The following is a 21609-nucleotide window of genomic DNA, read 5'->3' on the forward strand; positions in this document are numbered from 1 at the left end:
GAGTTTTGTATTGCAGGTTTCCAGGAATTGTGCCTGGTATTTTAAAAATCCGACACGGTTTAACTTAATAAAGTGAGAAAATCCTGCTGTTTTCTTTGGCAAAAACACACAATAAAATACTTTCATTTTGGCAATTTTTATTCCATTATGGAATTAGTTCAGGAGTAAATAAAATACATGGGTGAGAATGCAATTATGTGACCATTATGCAATGAAGTGTAATTGTTTTAACTTCCAGTGTCCGGTACTTGATGAGGGAGTTAAAAATGATAGCAAGATTAGTTCCTTTTTTATACTGAACCATTCAAAGTCCAAATAGTAGAATTTATGCTTCATACTCTTCCTTACTGAGCTATAGTTGACTGCCAACCATCTATTCATTTCTTAACTGGCTTTTCTAGTTCAGGATTGTGGGAGGCAGGTGTCTGTCTTGGCAGTGCTTGGTGCCAGGAATGAACTAACCTTAGAGGGGGTGCTTTGCTCCTACACATCCATACTTACCTATACAGGGCTAATTTTGAGTCAATCAAACATACAATATGGTCCACACAGGCAGTGTCTGCTACAGTTGTAGCAAATAAATATAGACACAAGCTTCAAAGCATGCATCTGTATTCCTGTGGCTAGTCCAGAATGGTGATGAAGTCAGCTTCTACAGATCCCTTTAGTGATATAACATGCAATGAAACAACAACTAAAATGTGGTAAATGTAGAGAAGGCATTACTAATGATGATCACTGCAGTAGTCTGCATAGTTCAGTGGCTAATTCTGGATTGGTCAACAGGTGTTTGTAAAAGCATACTTTGATTACTTATCCTTGTGAGACATCTTTAAAACAATAGTTGTTTCTCTGGAGTTCTGAAATAATACATTAATCTTTTATTGAAAAGTGTGATTTCAAAATTAAGGTATTATGAATTTGTGACATTTAATTTGACTTACTCTTATGTTAGTAACCAGCTAATGTTTCTTCCATGTACAAATTAGTGTTCGTTTTTGACTTTGGGATTGATACCAAATTTTCAACCTCTGTACTGGTACCAAAACAATTCTGAAGTAGATAACTCCAAACCTTTCAAAACTAGGGGTCTGTGATATTGGCAAAAAATGATATCTCAATATTTTCTGTGACTTTGACGATAATGATAATTAGACAATATTTTGTATCCTTTAAAAACATGCTTGTAAATGTCTTATTGATCTAGCTTGGTCTTGTTAATAGAGTATTCATTGTAGATTACTAATGAGATTAGTGGAAACAATAATTCACAAAAACAGGTCTTATTTATTGGTTAAAACTGAAGTAAAATAACACAAAACATTAAAATCACCAGTCAGAGTATTACTGTGATCAAACACTGCAAGTATGAGTAAACCATTTCAAAGTGGCTTTCAGGATTTACAGAAAAAATTGCACAAAGACCAACAACACTATTATAATGGGAGAATTTTAGAGCAGACATTTACCCTTTATGTAAACAAGATATTGATCCAAAGGGAATAAAATACAAATCATAATTGAACTACAGGGCATGAATATTGCAGTCTGGATAAACCTAAAATGCTCTGCTGTAAGGTGAATTGTGCAGCACACAAGCAAGAACAAAAATCTAACATACTGTACTATAGTATAAAAATGCAAAGTTCTGTCAAATTCTGCACAGGAAAAAGAAACTACAGCTTTTGTAAATAAGTTCTGTCATATATTGCAGAAAGACACAAAAAAACTCAAACCTATAACATTTTAAAGCACATTACTAGTTTCAAGTTCTGTCCAATATTGCACAGATATATAAAAAAAAAAATGAAACCGTTTTAAAGTTGGCAGCTGTACTAGCTTAACTTATGCGCTGACCGCTCACCATGCAGTAGTCTATTCTGTTCAGTTACGGGCCCTTGAGCAAGACTTTTAACTTTACCCTACATTTGCTTCGTCCTGGGTATGATGTTAATCTGCATCCAGCTCAGCAAGCAAGCCCAACAACATACAGGGAAAACTTGGGGGCTGGTGCCAGGATTGGTACTCCAGCCATTATGGGCCCCAATCCAGGTGGTATGTTGTGTGGTGGGTACGGCAACGCGCTATCATCGCGTGATCCCAACGATGCATATTGCGCACTCCTACTCAAGTCTTACTCCAGCCTCCCAGGTGTGCTGCACAATTGCGTGTCTCTTTGGTTGGCCGCAACATTGCACCACACTATGCCAGGCTGAAGTCCAGATCGTATCAAAGCAATAAGAAAAGGTGTCCTAACACCTGATTTCATCGAAGCAATGGAAGGGTCCCTGAAGTCTTGATTGCACCGAAGCCTGTAGTTTCATTTTGTTAAATCTTTAAAATGAAAGTTTTTCCACATCTACAATAGTGAGTGTGGAGGGATGGGGTGGGGATTGAGAGGAAAGCTGACCTTTACTTCCGGTACTGAAGTATGAAGAGAATATTCCATACCATTTTAAAATGTGTGGTTTTCTGTACTTTTCCACTACCGGTATATTGGACATGAAAATGCATGTATTTCAATATTTTATAGCAACAAAACACCTAAAGCCATTGTGTCTCCTCGGGGCTGAGGTTCATAATATAACATTGTCAAATCCATTTAACTAATCACAGAGCAGAATGGGATTGGAGCCTGTCCCGGGACCACCAAGAGAATCCACTTTGGTGGGAGGACCAATCCATTTGCAGGGCCCACTCTCGCTGTTAACAATCAAGGGTGTGAGCTGAACACAGGATACTAGAAAAACAAGACTGCAGTATTAACTAGTGCATGTCTGGGTTGCTTTTCCTATTTTTGGTATTATAATCGTATTCCTTAAGGTGGCCTTATAAGCACCATTTTGGCAGTTATTTTAGAATTCATGTTAAAGATTTCTGGACTAAATACAGTGTATACAGTGGTGTGAAAAACTATTTGCCCCCTTCCTGATTTCTTATTCTTTTGCATGTTTGTCACACAAAATGTTTCTGATCATCAAACACATTTAACCATTAGTCAAATATAACACAAGTAAACACAAAATGCAGTTTGTAAATGGTGATTTTTATTATTTAGGGAGAAAAAAAAATCCAAACCTACATGGCCCTGTGTGAAAAAGTAATTGCCCCCTGAACCTAATAACTGGTTGGGCCACCCTTAGCAGCAATAACTGCAATCAAGCGTTTGCGATAACTTGCAATGAGTCTTTTACAGCGCTCTGGAGGAATTTTGGCCCACTCATCTTTGCAAAATTGTTGTAATTCAGCTTTATTTGAGGGTTTTCTAGCATGAACCCGCCTTTTTAAGGTCATGCCATAGCATCTCAATTGGATTCAGGTCAGGACTTTGACTAGGCCACTCCAAAGTCTTCATTTTGTTTTTCTTCAGCCATTCAGAGGTGGATTTGCTGGTGTGTTTTGGGTCATTGTCCTGTTGCAGCACCCAAGATAGCTTCAGCTTGAGTTGACGAACAGATGGCCGGACATTCTCCGTCAGGATTTTTTGGTAGACAGTAGAATTCATGGTTCCATCTATCACAGCAAGCCTTCCAGGTCCTGAAGCAGCAAAACAACCCCAGACCATCACACTACCACCACCATATTTTACTGTTGGTATGATGTTCTTTTTCTGAAATGCTGTGTTCCTTTTACGCCAGATGTAACGGGACATTTGCCTTCCAAAAAGTTCAACTTTTGACTCATCAGTCCACAAGGTATTTTCCCAGAAGTTTTGGCAATCATTGAGATGTTTCTTAGCAAAATTGAGACGAGCCCTAATGTTATTTTTGCTTAACAGTGGTTTGCGTCTTGGAAATCTGCCATGCAGGCCGTTTTTGCCCAGTCTCTTTCTTATGGTGGAGTCGTGAACACTGACCTTAATTGAGGCAAGTGAGGCCTGCAGTTCTTTAGACGTTGTCCTGGGGTCTTTTGTGACCTCTCGGATGAGTCGTCTCTGCGCTCTTGGGTAATTTTGGTCGGCCGGCCACTCCTGGGAAGGTTCACCACTGTTCCATGTTTTTGCCATTTGTGGATAATGGCTCTCACTGTGGTTCGCTGGAGTCCCAAAGCTTTAGAAATGGCTTTATAACCTTTACCAGACTGATAGATCTCAATTACTTCTGTTCTCATTTGTTCCTGAATTTCTTTGGATCTTGGCATGATGTCTAGCTTTTGAGGTGCTTTTGGTCTACTTCTCTGTGTCAGGCAGCTCCTATTTGAGTGATTTCTTGATTGAAACAGGTGTGGCAGTAATCAGGCCTGGGGGTGGCTACGGAAATTGAACTCAGGTGTGATACACCACAGTTAGGTTATTTTTTAACAAGGGGGCAATTACTTTTTCACACAGGGCCATGTAGGTTTGGATTTTTTTTCTCCCAAAATAATAAACACCATCATTTAAAAACTGCATTTTGTGTTTACTTGTGTTATATTTGACTAATGGTTAAATGTGTTTGATGATCAGAAACATTTTGTGTGACAAACATGCAAAAGAATAAGAAATCAGGAAGGGGGCAAATAGTTTTTCACACCACTGTACATACAGAGCTAAAAGAACAAATTATAATATAAATAATAATTTGTTTGTGGCATAAATGCAGCATTGTTAATTTTAGGCTAGAATCTCATCATGAGCATGTTTGATCAATGAAATCACAAATACAAAGAGTGATTATTTCTATCTGCTTAACTCCAAATTCACCTTTGTGCAATAGCGTCTTATTTCTTAAACAGTATAAATGAAATTCCAGATATACCAGGTTGTGATGAGCTGAAATTGTTCTTCTTTTAAGTATTAGTAAACATAAATATTTTGATCAGCCATAATAACACAATAGAAAGTCTGACCTTTATAATATCTCATGTTTTGTTGGTATCGTCCTCCAACTTATCTATTCTGACAGTATGAAGGTGACAGAAATTTTTAAATAAAGGACCAGATGAAGACACATAAGCCAGAAAAACAAGCGAAGTTTCATAACCAGGAAGAAGTTAAGCACAATTGTCATGCCAAAAAAACAAAATTGCAGTATAAAAGAAGTAGATCAGAAGTTTTCTATCAGGAGCAGTGACAAAATAAACGGGTTATCAGATAGGAAGGAAGAGTTAGAGCAAAACTTTATATCTTTCTCCCGGAAGTGAAACCCAAACAATTCCAGGCCAGTTGCCTAGCAATACCACAATACATTTCCACAACATGGCAGTAGAAGAGGATTCAAAATTCTAAATATTTAAAATAACCTTCTAGAATTGAAGTAATTACAGAAATTGAACCTATATTCACATAATAAGGAAAGCAAAAATAAGTCTCACATGAGTACAATAAAATCAAAAATAATACAGATCATAACTGTACCCAAAAGAAACTGGAGAAAACATATTTCTCAGAGAAATTAATGTGTGCCAGTTAAAATGTTGTGACAAAAGTCCGATAGTTTGTGTTTCCTACATCCTTTTTGTTGATGATTTGTCAGTATCAAAAAGTCTTCCTTATTACTTAAGGAAGAAAGGTTTCACCAAGTAAATTAGCTTGTTGTGCAAGTTGTTTCGACTTATGAGGCACTGGACCCATAGAAAGCTTTGAATTCAGATTGGGTCAGCTGGCATTTTTATAAAATTTGTAGCCTCCATATACAATCTACAGTACTAATAATTAACACATGAAATGTGCTGCCAGAGTGTGTTACTGACAAAAATAAAATATCCCATCATATTCTTTCTGAGGGCGGCACGGTGGTCGCAGTGATAGCGCTGCTGCCTCACAGTAAGGAGACCTGGGTTCGCTTCCCGGGTCCTCCCTTCGTGGAGTTTGCCTGTTCTCCCAGTGTCTGCGTGGGTTTCCTCTGGGTGCTCCGGTTTCCTTCCTCAGTCCAAAGACATGCAGGTTAGGTGCATTGGCGATCCTAAATTGTACCTAGTGTGTACTTGGTGTGTGGGTGTCTGTATGCATGTGCCCTGCGGTGGGCTGGCGCCCTGCCCAGGGATTTGTTCCTGCCTTGCGCTCTGTGTTGGCTGGGATTGGCACCAGCAGACCCCCGTGACCCTGTGTTCGGATATAGCAGGTTGGATAATGGATGGATGGATGGATGGATGGATATTCTTTCTGCTATAAGTATACACACACACACACACACACACACTTACTGGGAAAGCAACATAAAAGTTGCTCTTTTTGACATCACAACATCTTATTCATCTGCTTTTGTGTAAGACAGCAGTATATACTCTGTCACTCTGTAAAGACACATTACTGCTTTCTACTACATTTTGCAAAGTTATCTATACAGGCTAGTCTGCCTGTTATGTAATGTTTCATATATTTCTTTATTATGCTCAGTTGTATGCCTGGGTAACAATACTTTGTAAATTACAGTTAAAATGGTTGTGTAACTAAATACAAGCAGATTTCATTACTCACAATGACCTAGCAGAAACTGTACTTTTTTCTTAGATGTCAGCAACATAATGCATTCTTCTAATTTATCTCTTCATGTTTTGGAACTGAATTAGATAAGAATCTCATTAGAAGCAAAACAGTCCTTTAGTATCTAGACTGCAACAACAAACTTCCCACAATGTTTTGTTTACAGATTTACAGAATACTCAAATTTTAAAACAGTTAAAATAATGCTGACTTTTGTTTCATATGTGCAAAATCTTCATATTTAGCTTGAGAAGAGACTCGCTAAAGGAAATTACCGGTAATTGAATGAATTTTTTTTTCACCTATGGTTTAGTCTTGAGAGGTAATAAATTTAAGAAGCGAGACAGAGGTATGTGGTTTAGTCTTTTGGTCATCATAAAACAGAAGCTTGAGGGCCTTTTGCGGTTACTTGCACAGTCTAGTAAGGGGCAACAACAACAATTTTGTCTTGGATGACATGAGTTGTTTCTGCTTCTGCTCTGCATTGCTTCAGCTGTTTACCTGTATGTATACTAAATTACAGCTCATTCAGATCTTTCAAAAGGGTAAAAGTAATGTAAATTGAAATATATCTTGGTATTGAGATCAAGCTGTGTTTTATTGTTATTAACGATTTTTAACATACGTTTTATACCCTGACCAGTTTTTACTCATTCTCTTGAAGTTTTTTAATTAAAGTCAGGTTTGTTTATACTTTTAGAGAGTTACGGTGTTTTCTGTATTAGTTACTCATAACAATGTGGTCTGATCTTTGACTGGGTCTTGGTAATTAAAAAAAAAAAAAACAAAAACCAAATGGTATATGTTCCATGAAAGCCTTTCAGCCTCCTGGGCCTGGTTGTTTTCTAACTTATCCATTTCACAACCAAAACTCCATTCCTACTGTTGTTGTATTTAACATTATTAAATTTTGTTGTCCAGTTTTGGATTGCTGTCTCTGTTCTATAGACAACTAGGCAGTAATTATGGAAAAATGTCACACTCCTGATCACTCAGTCTTTCACTACATGTGATAAAGATCACATACACATCTAAAAAACTGTCAGAGTTCTAGTTAATTCAGTTATCCACTGCATGAATATTATGGCCTTGAGTAAATGTCTACTGAGAAGAAATGCTTTAAGTTACTAATTACTTTCACACACTCAGAAATGTTTTCCTTAGTTGTCATTATCATATCCTCAGCAATACCAGCTTAAGTATGCATGTAAAGTTTTATAATTATCATGTCGCAGTTCAATCTGTTTCATTGTGGTTTAGCTCTATGCCATAATCTACCTTTTTCATTACTCCAATATTTTATTCTTTGTGCACATAACACACCATAGAATGTGCATAATGCTGAGTATTGATTTACATTGTGTCACATTGCAGCTGGCCTTGGCTATTTCATAAACTCTAAGGCTTTGATAAAAAGTGCAGTATATTGAAATCTGTTCATATTCTAGATTAACTGTCCTGTCTACAAAGTGCAGTGGAACTCTTATGTGCATGCTTGATCAGCATACACCATGCTGTCACTCAGCAATTTAAGTTAATTAAAACCATATATAAAATTGATGGAACTAGCATAATATTTTTCATCCAACTTAGAGTAATTAACCTGCACCAGTTTCCAATTGGGGAAAAGAGAAGATGGTACAGAGTGGAAGTAGCGAGCTGTGTTGAAGCAGATTAGGCCGCATGGATGCTCTCTTGCCCCAAAGAAGGCACTCGGAGTCTCGGGACAGGCAGCAGAATCAAGCTTTATTGTACAGCACACATACAGACTCGATTCAGATGACCTGAGCCCCCAGTGATGGGCAAACCTTATTTTTATTATAGTTGTTATCAAAACGTTTGCCTCACTCAGTACATTTGACTCTCCTACCGGACTCCAGTTACCTGTTACTTTGGATCTAGCTCTCATTAGTTCTACCAGTATTTCCTAGCCTAATGAGCATAGCACTTTATCGTATCCATTATGGCCTCCTGGCAGGCCTCCTTCTCTCCTTGAACACATCCAATTCCTGCCACCATTATCTGTAGTCCTTGGCTCATGCTCGCCACTTGGAGAAGAGGGGGGCTTGCTTATTAGTCCCTCTCTCCACACTTGACCTCAACTCATGAAATATTGGTAGTTTTCCAGCTTGTTAAGAAATAATAATAAAAAAAACACAACCGCACACCTTTTTATGATTTAACTCTTGCTATACTAACATGCATTAAGACATATAAGTGTTGTTCTCATACATACTTTGATTCTCTTTGAGTATATGTAAATCATCAATTTTAAAAATATGCTTTTAATATACTTTTTCTATAGCTGCAGGTGATGAGTAGATTGATAGAAGATGGAACATTCATGACACACCATATTGTATTCTTTGCCTGATGCATACAAGATTTCAAAAAAGGTACAGAAGGAAGGACTTATACAATATGGAACATGACTATATATGAGGCATTGCTTAGGAAAAAATTAATCCTATAAGTGTGCCCCTACCATCAAACCACTATGTCTATATGTAATACAGTATGTTCACCAGCATCGCCTATGAAAAAATATGATTTAAGTATGCACACCATAAGAAAAAAACATGATATGAGTATGCATATGTTGCCATTTTGAATCATTTACAGTTCTTTTTGTTGGTTGTGTTTAAGCCTGAAAAGCGCACCATAAAGTCTACAAAGTGCAGTTTTATTTTTTCTTTTTGCATGCAGAGCTTTGTTTCCACTCAACTTGTGGAGTTCATTACACAGGCATAAAAGGTTGCATCTGAAAGGTGCCAGTAACATTGGATTTTTTTGAAAGATAGCTATCAGGAAGAGAGAATCTCAGGCTCCCAGGAGTATAGCAGCACTGTATTTGTACAAATAAGGATTATAAATATTATTGTCTCTAACTTATGTGTATGGGTATGTTTATATTTACTACAGGTAAAATTCCGTTACAACGAACACCCAGGGACCTAAAAAATACTTCGTTGTAATGAATATTTAGTTGTAATGAGATTCTGTATTTGTTACTATAGTGCTTTCTTTAACTTGTATCCAGGCGTTTGCAATCATTTCAATAGCTTCTTTCACGTTACTTTTAATCTCCTCCTGCCTACAAGTTATGCTGACGAGAATTTTTCTCAGCATTTCCTTGCGATAATACACTTTCAGGGTGCGAATGATGCCCAAATCCAATGGCTGAAGCGCTGCCGTGCTATTGGGTGGGAGGTATTCAAAGCGAACATTATCTGAATGTGGAAGCATGTTGTGGGCAGCACAGTTATCAGTCAGGAGTCGAATCATTATTTCTTCTTCATATTGTGAGGTTTCTAAACTCTTTTAAGACCCCCCACTCCCCACCCAACGGGAACGACACGCTGAAGTGCATCCTGAAGCGTGATTGCTGCGTCTGTGGAAGATTGTTTGTCTGTTGCTGGGGCAGGGCAATAGAAGGCTCACATTGCTGCAGTGAAACGCCACAGAAGCAAATCATAAAAGATCGGGGTCGCGCTATAAGTCCCTGTCTTGCACCACAAAACACGAGGCTTAATCTCAGTACTTTAGCAAAACCAGCTTTATTCAGCTTGAAACAGGAACGGCACAGTTATTTATTGTAGTGTGATCTGCCACTCTGCTATACACAGTCAGGCAGGATCGTAGCCAGGTCAGTGATCAAGTAATCCTGTTACAGTATCTGTATTTACAATTTACGTGCTCCTAACCTTGCATCACCCATCGAGATCTTTTCTGTTTACTTTGGCGGAAAGACGCAGCATATCTGTGAGCCTGCTATTCTCCCGTACAGACACGGAGATCACACTTCGGGATGCTCTTCGGCTTGCTGTCTAGTTGTGGGAGGTCCTAAGAGAGTTTACAAACCTCACATTTTCTTGAATGAGTGGCGCACCACATAAAAACGTTTTTTTCGACATCTTCAAATGCAGCAGTTCACATACGTTTGCAACCCGAGATTTTTCTACTTTTTTTGCTGTCTTTCAAGAAAGTTGACATTGTTGATGGCGAAATTCTGAATTCACTGGCAATGTCTTTTTTCTTTTTGCAGCAATTGAGAGCTGCAAAAAATGAAAGTTTTTTTTCTTATGTGAATTGTTATCATTTTTCCGTGTCTGCCGTTTCTATAGGAGGGTGACAATGAGTTAAATTCCAATGGATGTTTTTCAAATGTTGACGAGCAATAAGTAAAAGGTATCACTGAAAACCGCAGGAAACCAAAAAAAGCAAAAAAAAAAAAAAAACCAGTATGAGAAGTTCGAAGAAAGAAAAAAATTAGTGTTTCTGTTTGGGGATCATTGTGCACAACTGAGCTGCGGCCACAGTACTAACTGCTGTGTGGATGATTCATTCAGGCATTTCAAGGTCTTTTGTGCACTACGTTATAATGAAAGTATCTGCTGAATGTACTTCGTAGTAACAAGATTTCTATAGACTCGTGTCATATGGGGAAGCTGTCGGGACCATAAAAATACTTTGTTGTAATGAAAATTTCGTTGTAAAGATATTCGTTATAATGGAATTTTACCTGTATATGTTTATAATTTTGTGTGTTTGTCTGTTATATGTGTGAAATCATTTTGTAGAGTTTTTTTACATGCAAAACCATATTATGTATGGCAAAAATGGCCATTAGCAGTTATGTGGGGATGGCATGTGACATCACATGCGTGATAGCTTCATTGCTGTTTAAAGTGTTGGTGTACAACAGTCACAATTGTAGCTTTGGAATTATATTCAAAAAAAGCGAGGTAAATTATTTGTATGTAATTTTGGAAAAGGATTATTAGATATGGATATTGAACTTCTGGCTTTGCTTTTTACTTATGTTTTTGCATTCTCTTTTCAGCTAAGACAATTGGGTTTTCTTATGAATTTTGTGTACTGATGTCTTGCCTAGACACTGACTATACCTTTAGAATTATGTCTGAAGAAACCCTTCATTTCCTTATTTCTCTGTAAAATAAAAGCATTTTGTGACATTCTAGAACTTTTTCTGCTGTGACCATAACATTTTTCCAGTTGGGATTGGGAAAACTTCACCTGAGACCTGGTTTGGAAAGGTGTATTTTAAGGGGAGAACTGTACAACTGTGTATACTCTCCTTCTTTTGCCTCATTCAATTGAAAACAAGTTTAAAAATTGCATTTGCATATACCTGCTCATGTACTGCTTTGAACTGTAATACCAATCAATTTTCATTTTACATTGCATCCTTTACAGAGTGTACCAGCACTTTGGCTATATTCTGCTACATATCTTTTAACTGTGTTAAAGCATTATTGGGCAAATCATTATGTAGAACATTTTATTTTATTATGCTAATATAAAAACAACATTTTTGTAAATTTGTGTAACTGGGGTTCCTCTTGAAACTGTATGCGATCAAAAAAATCTTGTAGACATCTTGCTGCCGTTTTATAAATTCTGCTGGTTGCATTGAAAGATGCCCCCTTAGTCTTTTTTGAGCTACCACTTTATAAATAATGTTGGTTGAACTGGAAACTGGAGCAAAAGTGGACATGTCTGTGGTGAATAAGAGCTTCCTGGGAAATGCAGTTTGGGACACTTTTGAAGAAATTCAGACTTGGATTAATTTCTACATCTGTGATTCTTTCTCCCCTGTGGAATGCAGTCTTAACAAAGTGTTTTCAGGCAGTTGACTCCAAGCACTTTTTTAAATGTGCTGTCAGTATCTCAGTTATCCCTGTCTATCCATAGTTACTATATACGTTACTATTTCAAATAAGTAAAATAATGATGGTTTTAAAAATTATTTACACTTCATCAAGAAAATGCTATATGTCTTCATGTCAAGTGTTTTAGATTCAAGTCTTGTTTTTCATTCAGCATTCAAAAATAACAGAATAGCTGATGTTTGAACCTGAAAGAAATCTCAGTCACAACCCCACAGCTAGTTTGAAGTTTTGGAAAAACATTGTCTCATATGTGAAAGGTGCTATAAATAGTTTATTATGGTTGTTATTTTTTCCTGTGGCAGCATAAATCATATTTGAACATAAACAATCAGACACATACCATTCTGCTGAATTTCTATAGCCCCTGAATGTTTTAATTAAATTTTGGTACTGAATCAATGACAAGGTTTGAAATTCATTTTTGAAATTGAGGGGGAAATTTAATTCAGAAGGGATTTCAGCCTCTTGTGTTGTGGGTAAAAAAAACAACAGTTTAAAAGCACTTTGATATTTCAGTCATTTTTTAATGTCATAACTTATTCTTTGATGTTTTACTGTAATTTATACAATTTTTAATACATAGTTATTATCTAATCAGTCAAATGATTTGTTATTTATGCTATTTTAACTTTATTATTAAATTTTAATTTATGTTAATTATATTAATAATTAATTTTTAAATTAAATTATTTATTTTGCATGTAGAGATTTCCACTCATACTGTATTTAGCCAAAAAGCCAGACTTGCCATTAAAAAATTGCATCAGCAGAATAAGACAAAACAGAATGTGAAATAAAATGTGCTAAGAAAAATATGTATTTTTTTCATCAATACCATACAGTTTTTCCTGTTAGAATATAATTTTCTGTAGCTTTAAGATAGTTTTGCAGTCATAAGGTCGTAAGTGAGGATGTAGTTTTTTAAAGAAATTTGAGATAGTTGAAATATAGTTAACCTATTCATAGCTTAGGTGGCACAGTAGTGCACAATGATTAGCACTTGCACTTTACAGATCCAGCACCTGATTGTCTGCATGGAGTTTGCATGTTCTCCATGTGCCTAAGTTGTGTTCATCAGGGAACTCTAGTTATCATCCTACATTCTCAAACCTGTGCAAGTCAGGTTAAATATTCCCAGTGCACGTGGGAGTATGTTTGTAAGTGAACCCTGTGATAAACTGGTACCCTGTGCATGCCTTTTTCCTACTTTGTGCCTGTTGCTGTCATGATAGGCTCTTGCTTCCTGCTCCCCTGAACTGAAATAAGCAGGTTTGAAAATGACTATGATTGTTAGTTTTCCATTGAATACAACACATTTTCTTTGAGATTACCATAAACTGTTGCCAAAACCAATGGAAGTTTCTAAAAGTCCATAAGAGAAAATAAAGATAAATCGTGTTATAATAGGAAAACGCATCCTACAAAGTCCTTGTTTTTCTGCTGAAGTACCCTGCCTTATCCTAAGTACATCTAACACTGGTTTTCTTGAAAGGTATCCCTGAGTATTCTTTCCTATTTGTTTGTGTACGTCTCTGAATTAAATTTTCAGATTTAAAAGCAGTCAGCCCTCCATAAACATTTTAAAGAAATGACAATTACATGTCTCAATGAAAAAACAGATTGGCAGCAGTTGGTTCGTCAAATAAAAAGGAGCAAAACTGAATGTGAATTAACTAAACCATCAAAGTAAATTTCTGGACTTTTTTTTTTTTTGGCACCAAAATATACTTAAGCCTGTTTTTTAGCCTTCAATTTAACAGAGTTTAGTAGAGTTTCTTCTAAATCTTACTTTTAACAAAGGGCATTGTGCGCCACATCCTTGACTCGCTAAACAGCGGAATTCCACAGCTCCAAGCTCCAGTCAAGACCAACTTCAACAGGTAATATCTACTGTATGTGAGCTTAACAAAATGTAAACAATGACAAAAAAAAAAATATATATATATTTTCATAAATAACAAATTGGGCACAATTATAAAATATTGATTTTAAAAAGACATTGAATATTTTTGTGACAAACAGGAAAAATTACTTCCCAAATAATTATGTGCAGGAATTTCATGCATTAAAAGTCAGAATTTGTGGGAATTACTTAATTTGTATGGAATCAGATACACAAAAGTACAGCAGAAAGGCACTGAACATACACATAGGGTTACCAGATATTTTTTCAGTTATTCTATTACTTGCCTTCAACAGGTAGGGTGGCTAGTTTATTTTTATATATTTTAAAATACCTTGTGTGCTCTTGCAGCTTACAGTTGGGCTAAAGGGTACCAGGGTCCATATGTGATTTGGGAAAGCCTTATAACTTACCAAATACATCCACTTTTAAGCAGCAATGGTTTCAGTTTAACAAAATATGCCTTCAACATTTATGAGAAATAATTATTTTATCAAAGTTTTCTTGAGGTAAGATTTTCCTGTCCGCTTGTCCGTTCACAGCTGTAGAATTATTGCAGCCCCAACAAGCCCCCAGCGCCAAGCTATATTCTGTTTATAATCCTACTTTTTCATCTTCAATTCTATTTCTTCAGAAATTGTATTCTGTAATGGCTTATAATAAGAAACAGATATGTCTTGAAATCATGTGATTTTTTCATAAATATTGCTTATTTTTCACCCATTACTAAAATCTGTACAGTAGACCAGTAGGCCTCAGTCGTTCGCAGATTTTTCCTTAGAACCTGTCTAATACAGTCATGGCCGAAATTATCGGCATCCCTGGAATTTTCCCAGAAAATGCGCCATTTCTCCCAGAAAATTATTGCAATTACAAATGTTTTGTATACACATGTTTATTTTCTTTATGTGCATTGGAACAACACAAAAAAACAGAGAAAAAAGGCCAAATCTGACATCATGTCACACAGAACTCCAAAAATGGGCCGGACAAAATTATTGGCACCCTTTCAAAATTGTGGGTAAATTGTTTTATTTCAAGCATATGCTGCTTGTTTGAACTCACCTGTGGCAAGAAACAGGTGCTGGCAATATACTGTAGCAATCACACCTGAAGCCAGTTAAAATGGAGAAAAGTTGACTCAACCTTTCTGTTGTGTGTCTAAGTGTGCCACACTAAGCATGGAGAGCAGAAAGAAGAGCAGAGAATTGTCTGAGGACTTGAGAGCAAAAATTGTGGAAAAATATCAACAATCTCAAAGCTACAAGTCCATCTCCAGAGATCTTCATGTTCCTTTGTTCACTGTGCGCAACATAATCAAGAAGTTCACAACACATGGCACTGTAGCTAATTTCCCTGGACGTGGACGGAAGAGAAAAATTGATAAAAGACTGCAACGAAGGATAATCCAAATGGTGGATAAACAGCCCCAATCAACTTCAAAACATATTCAAGCTGTTCTGCAGACTCAGGGTGCAACAGTGTCCGCTTGAAATATCCGTCGACATCTGAACAAAATGAAACGCTATGGCAGGAGAGCCAGGAGGACCCCACTGCTGATACAGAAACATAAAAAAGCCAGACTGGAGTTTGCCAAAATGTACTTGAGGAAGCCAAAATTCTTCTGGGTGAACGTCTTGTGGACAGATGAGACCAAGGTAGAGCTTTTTGGTAAAGCTCATCATTCTACTGTTTACAGAAATCGGAATGAGGCCTACGAAGAAAAGAACACAGTACCTACAATCAAACATGGTGGAGGTTCTAAAATGTTTTGGGGATGTTTTGCTGCCTCTGGCACTGGATGCATTGACTGTGTGCAAGGCATCATGAAATCTGAAGACTACCCAAAGATATTGGGGCACAATGTAGGGCCCAGTGTCAGAAAGCTGGGTCTGTGTCAGAGGTCATGGGTGTTCCAGCAGGGCAATGACCCCAAACATACCTCTAAAAGCACTCAGAAATGGTTGAAGACAAAGCGCTGGAGAGTTCTGAAGTGGCCAGCAATGAGTCCGGATCTAAATCCGATTGAACACTTATGGAGAGATCTCAAAATTGCTGTTGGGAGAAGGCGCCCTTCAAATCTGAAAGACCTTGAGCAGTTTGCAAAAGAAGAGTGGTCGGAAATTCCATTTGAGAGGTGTAACAAGCTTGTTGATGGTTATAGGAAGTGCTTGATTTCAGTTATTTTTTCCAAAGGGCGTGCAACCAAATATTAAATAGAGGGTGCTAATAATTTTGTCCAGCCCAGTTTTTGAGTTTTGTGTGAAATGTCAGATTTGGCTTTTTTTCTGTTTTTTTGTGTTGTTCCAATGCACATAAAGGAAATAAACATGTGTATACCAAAGCATTTGTAATTGCAACAATTTTCTGGGAGAAATGGTGCATTTTCAAGGAAAATTCCAGGGGTGCCAATAATTTCGGCCATGACTGTAATTGTTAGCGGAAACTGCAATATCCTCCGCAATTTTTATGGCTTTTTTCGTGATAATACTGTACTGTAGAGAGAACAGGAAGCAACTGTAGAAGAAACGTGACTTGGGATGGTGAAAGTAGCCAATAGAATTTGAAACTACAATTGCCAGCAGTCCTGCAGTGGCTCTGATTGGTCTTCTGCTGAGGGTGCATGCTTTTAAAAAGGGGGCCGGTGACCAAAAGCAAAAAAAAAAAGTTTTTGTAATTTGTTTCAAGTTCCTGTCTGTCTGGCTTCTGTTGGGTTACCTGTACTTATTCGTTTTGTCCTGGATCGATTCGTGGTTGGCGTCTGGATTGTCTGCCGTCTGCCTTTGTACATGAGGACTGTAAATGGATTCATGGTCATCCTGCAAAGAAAGGAGCGCTCCTGAACCCGTCCACCCGTCTTCACCATTTCAGGAACTAGTGGTCGGACTATCTATTTTCATCATTACATTTCATTCGTTGCCGTTTTTCATGATTTACTGTGTGTGCTTTGTTGTATTTAATGTGTAATCGCTGTAAGGGGAACAGGGGTGGTATCGTTGTTTTCATTTATTTCATTTGTTTTCATTACATTCTTTATTTGCTGTTTGATTATCGGTTTGCTTTGTTATTGTCTCTGTTTGTGTGTGTGTGTGCGGGTCAGGCCAAGGCTGGGTGCGTCCCTGGAATCTCCACCATAAAAATAAATAAATCACCATCTTCTCGATGGTGTGAATTTTAGCGGCATTGGACCGCTACAGCATTATTCATTTCTCCTTGCTGCTGATTGACTGTGATGCATCTCCAGCTGAATGTTCTTGTATTTTATGTTTTGTTCCTCTTATCCCTTAAACTGCCACAACCGGCTATAGTCGTTTCCCAGTGCCATTTGCGAGCACGCAGGAGCTGATCAGTCAGTGCCATACATTCATTGAGCTGCCAGCTCATGACCACTGCCAGCCCCTTGTGAGCAGGGGGGCTGAACGCACTCCTAGAAGACACGGACGCTCCTCAAAAAACCCTTCTTAAAAAACGCTGATAGACTACTTTCACATTGCTCCTTTACTTGTTGGGCTTATTTGCGGCTGCTCTGTCGCATGATATGCTTCTCGCATGATGCTACGCATATTTAAAAGCATGAACAGCACCTGTCCTTTTTGGCTGATTGCTTTGTTTCTCTCTCCTCCCCCAGACATCCTCTGCTCCTGTTGGGGGTCCCGCTCCCGTTGTGCTCCCATATGATGTTTGTCTATTATTTGATCAAGAACTAACTGCATACTGAGCTCGTTTTACTTCTGAAAAAGACATGTTTGTTTGAAGTGTTTGTACAGACAGGAACTTTATTCAATCTCCTGTGTTTCTGTGCAATTCTGTGACCCAAGCGTGATACCTTGCAGCCTCACTGTCTCTGGGATTGAGCTGCTGCACTAGACTAGCCTGCAAGCATCAGCGCTTACCTCTGTATGCTTGAGTGCAGCCAGTTCAAGTGCAGTTGGCTCGGTGATTTACTGAATTTCATCCATGGCGTCAGTTGCATCTTGTACATATTGTTCCAGTAATTTTTTAAATAGTTTTTTCAGTTCATTAGCGGTGTGTAAAATGATCAGTGTTGCAGTAATTGTGATACTCTTTGCATGAAAAAAAGTGTTCCATTAAAATTTCACTTTTTATTTTTTGAATTGTGATGTTTACTTAAAGTGCAGCAAAAACGTATTTGGCGTCCAGGGATGCATTAACACCCAAGTATGTGGCAGTTTAAGGGTTAAAGCCCCAAGATGACGCCGAAACGCCCTGCACCTTCTAAGGATTCTGCCAATGAAAATGCTCTTGCATGAATTACAGTACATATAGCGGTAACATCTGTATTTTACATTCTAGCACTGCGGGTGACATATCAGTACAGTACTGTACAGTATACTGGTTTACCTTTACATTCTTTTTTTTTTTTGTAGGTAATGTATTAAGCTGAGTTTGAAATTAAAGTGTTTTGAGGGCATATTTAGGGTTTAAACTATAAAATTAGGCATTTTTTTAACCACATCCAAAAGTCGTGGTTTTTCACAATTCGCAGGTGCTCTAGGAATATAACCCCCGCAAATTTTGGGGGTGTACTGTATTGTTATTTTACATATCCTACGGAGTGAAATTCACGACAAGTGACAGCGTAATGAAAAGAGCATGTAAGAGTTTAATTGTATTTTGTACAAATAATAATAAAACTGAAGAGAACCGATTATGTTGCATTGTACTTTTAATAAAAGCCTTAGATTTTTTTGAAAGAGCCAAGCCACTTGTATGTCGTAGTGTCTGTGGTGTGTCGAGAGCATATATGATTAAAAAAAAAATACCATGAAAATTTAAAAGACAAGAGTGTGTGATTGATCAGATTGAAGCACCGCAAACCAATTATCTGCATTTTTAATACACAATGAGTTGCTGTTGCTGAGGATATGGTAATAAAAGAACAATGTGTTTGAGTGGGTAAACTCGCATACATTCATTCAAATAAATCTGTAAATATGTTGGGAGAACATCTGAATGTAATGCAGACTGTGGAGTGGTGAGGCAAGAATGACAACTCTTTTATCTGGAAAAGCTGGTATAAAAGAAGCTCAACAAGTGGTAGTGGGGGATGGGGCATGTGCCCACACTGAGAGACCACTTTGTGCACATCTCCTACTTCCATCTACCCTGATGCATAGTTGACAGTGAGTCTTGGATGTGGACCTAGCCATGGTTCAGCTCACAGAGCTGGGGGAAAGAGTGGCATATGTATTGCCTCTGACTCTGGGTGAGCAGAGTGAGATAGAGCCGAGTGTTGTGCATGAGCAGACAAAAGGACGAAGCAGCTGGGACCATATGATGCTGCCTAACAGCTGGACATCAACATTCAGTAATGTTAATAACAGAGCTTAATGATGAATTTCCCAGGTGAATCCATACCCTGGCCCTAAAAGGTCACCACAGAAGAAGATGAGTGGTGGAGTGCAGAGCAGAGTGGGTCTTCTTTTAAAAAGGCTGAATTTCATAACAATGTTTTAGCTTTTTGCTTTATTTCCTTCTTAAACAATGTCAAAACGCTGTTTTTCAATATACTGTATATGCAATCTCAAGATGTAGATCAATGCTTGAGTGGTTTAGTTTTTTTTTTTAAATTTAAAAAATACACTTTAGAACATAATTTTATCTCAAATGAAATATATCATTTATTCTCACATGTAAATTAATATTTTTTGAAAAAGATATGTGGTAGAATTTCAAATTATTGATGCAATTATTATTCCTTGACTACAGCCATTCAGTTCTTTTAAAGAGTAATTTTTTTGGAAATGTTATCTTGATATTTATGGATTTACATTAGAAAACATTTTTTAGACTTGCTCATTGTATCCAGTCGCTGGTAGGTGAGCAAGTGATCACAGATCCTATTGAGGACGACGCTAGCAAGGACCTTACCCGCCACAGTTATCCCTCTGTAGTTGCTGCAATCCAGGCGATCACCCTTCCCTTTCCAAATAGGGAAGACAAGTCCCATTTTCCAGTCAGTTGTGATAATGCCAGTCTCCCAAATGGAAGCAAAGATTGCTTGCAATGCCAGGAGGACAGCCTTACCACCAGCCTGGAGAAGTTCACCCTGGATACCACAGATCCCTGCAGCCTTTCCTCCCCTCAACTGGTTCACCACCTGTGCAATCTCAGTGAGGTTGGGTGGATCACAGCTAATTGGAGGATCAGCCTCAAGAACCGTGAACCCAAAGATATCCAATGTCCTAGCCGGAGGATCAGCTTTGAACAACTGCTCAAAGTAGCCAGCCCAGCAGGTCACAACTGCAGTGTCATCCATAAGGACCGTTCCATCAGCCGCCCTGTCTGCGACTCTCCAAAGAGCAGATTCAGATGTGTGTAATGCTTCGATTACTCTGTAAGCTGGATGTGGGTCGCTAGGCCACAGATGGTGTGTCACTTGCTCACAGATTCCTCTAATAAACGCCTCTTTATCTGCCCTAAGAGGTCTACCATTGACCGCATCCTGGCACTGAGGGTTCTTATGGAGTGTAAATGCAAATATCGGCAAAGTTTCTTTGCAGCCTATGTCGATTTTCATAAAGCGTTCGACTCAGTTGATCAAGCTGCCCTGTGGGACATCCTGAGGGTTTGCAGGATCCCCTCGAGGTTGCTGGATATCATGGCCGGCTTGTACACTGCTACCGCGAGTGCTGTGTAGAGTGGAGGTAGAACCTCTGTGTTTTTCCCAGTTGATTCCAGGGTTTGTCAGGGGTGTGTTCTTGCTCATACTCTGTTCAATGCTTGTATGGACTGGGTGTTGGGCAAGGTCGTGGGGTCCAGCGGCTGTGGGGTATCTGTTGGTGAAGAAAGATTCACGGATCTTGACTTTGCTGACAATGCTGTGATCTTTGCGTAGTCAATGGAGGCTCTGATCGGGTTGCTCGAGAGACTGTGCGAGGAGTCTGAGTGTCTGGGCTTGCGAGTGTCCTGGATTAAAACCAAGATCCAGGTCTTTAATGACCTCTTGGGCACAGCCATCAGCAGTGTGTCTGTCTGCAGAGAGAGTGTCGACCTTGTCAAGAGGTATACTTACCTTGGCAGAGACATTCATGTCTCTGGTGACTCTTCCTATGAAGTCAGTAGATGGATTGGGAGAGCATGGGGGGGGGGGGGGGGGTCATGAGGTCACTGGAAAGGGGTGTGTGGTGCTCCCGATATCTATGCAAAAGGATGAAGGTCCAAGTCTTTAGAGTCATGGTGCTTCCTGTCTTGCTATATGGTTGTGAAACATGGACGCTATGCAGTGACCTGAGACGAAGACTGGACACCTCTGGTACTGTGTCTCTCCGGACAATCCTTGGGTACCGTTGGTTTAACTTTGTGTTGAATGAGTGGTTGCTCATGGAGTCCCGAATGAGGCACACTACCTGCATTGTGAGGGAGAGTCAGTTACGGCACTACGGCCATGTGGTGCGTTTCCCTGAGGGTGATCCAGCTTATAAAATCCTCATTGTTGGGGACCCGAGTGGCTGGACCAGGCCAAGGAGTCGCCCATGTAACATCTGGCTGTGGCAGATAGAGGGTCATTTCCGGAGGGTGGGACTGGACCGCATGTCTGCCTGGGGGGTTGCCAACCGGGATCCCGAGTTGTTTCGTCGTGTAGTGGG

General features: G+C 38.6%; 1 protein-coding gene across 1 annotated transcript in view; it reads left to right on the forward strand.

Annotated features, from left to right (window-relative positions):
* fras1 (Fraser extracellular matrix complex subunit 1) overlaps window positions 1-21609 on the forward strand; it is a 303582-nt gene that overhangs the window by 17837 nt on the left and 264136 nt on the right.

Source organism: Erpetoichthys calabaricus, chromosome 7 (assembly GCF_900747795.2).
Source record: "Erpetoichthys calabaricus chromosome 7, fErpCal1.3, whole genome shotgun sequence".
NCBI lineage: Eukaryota > Metazoa > Chordata > Cladistia > Polypteriformes > Polypteridae > Erpetoichthys > Erpetoichthys calabaricus.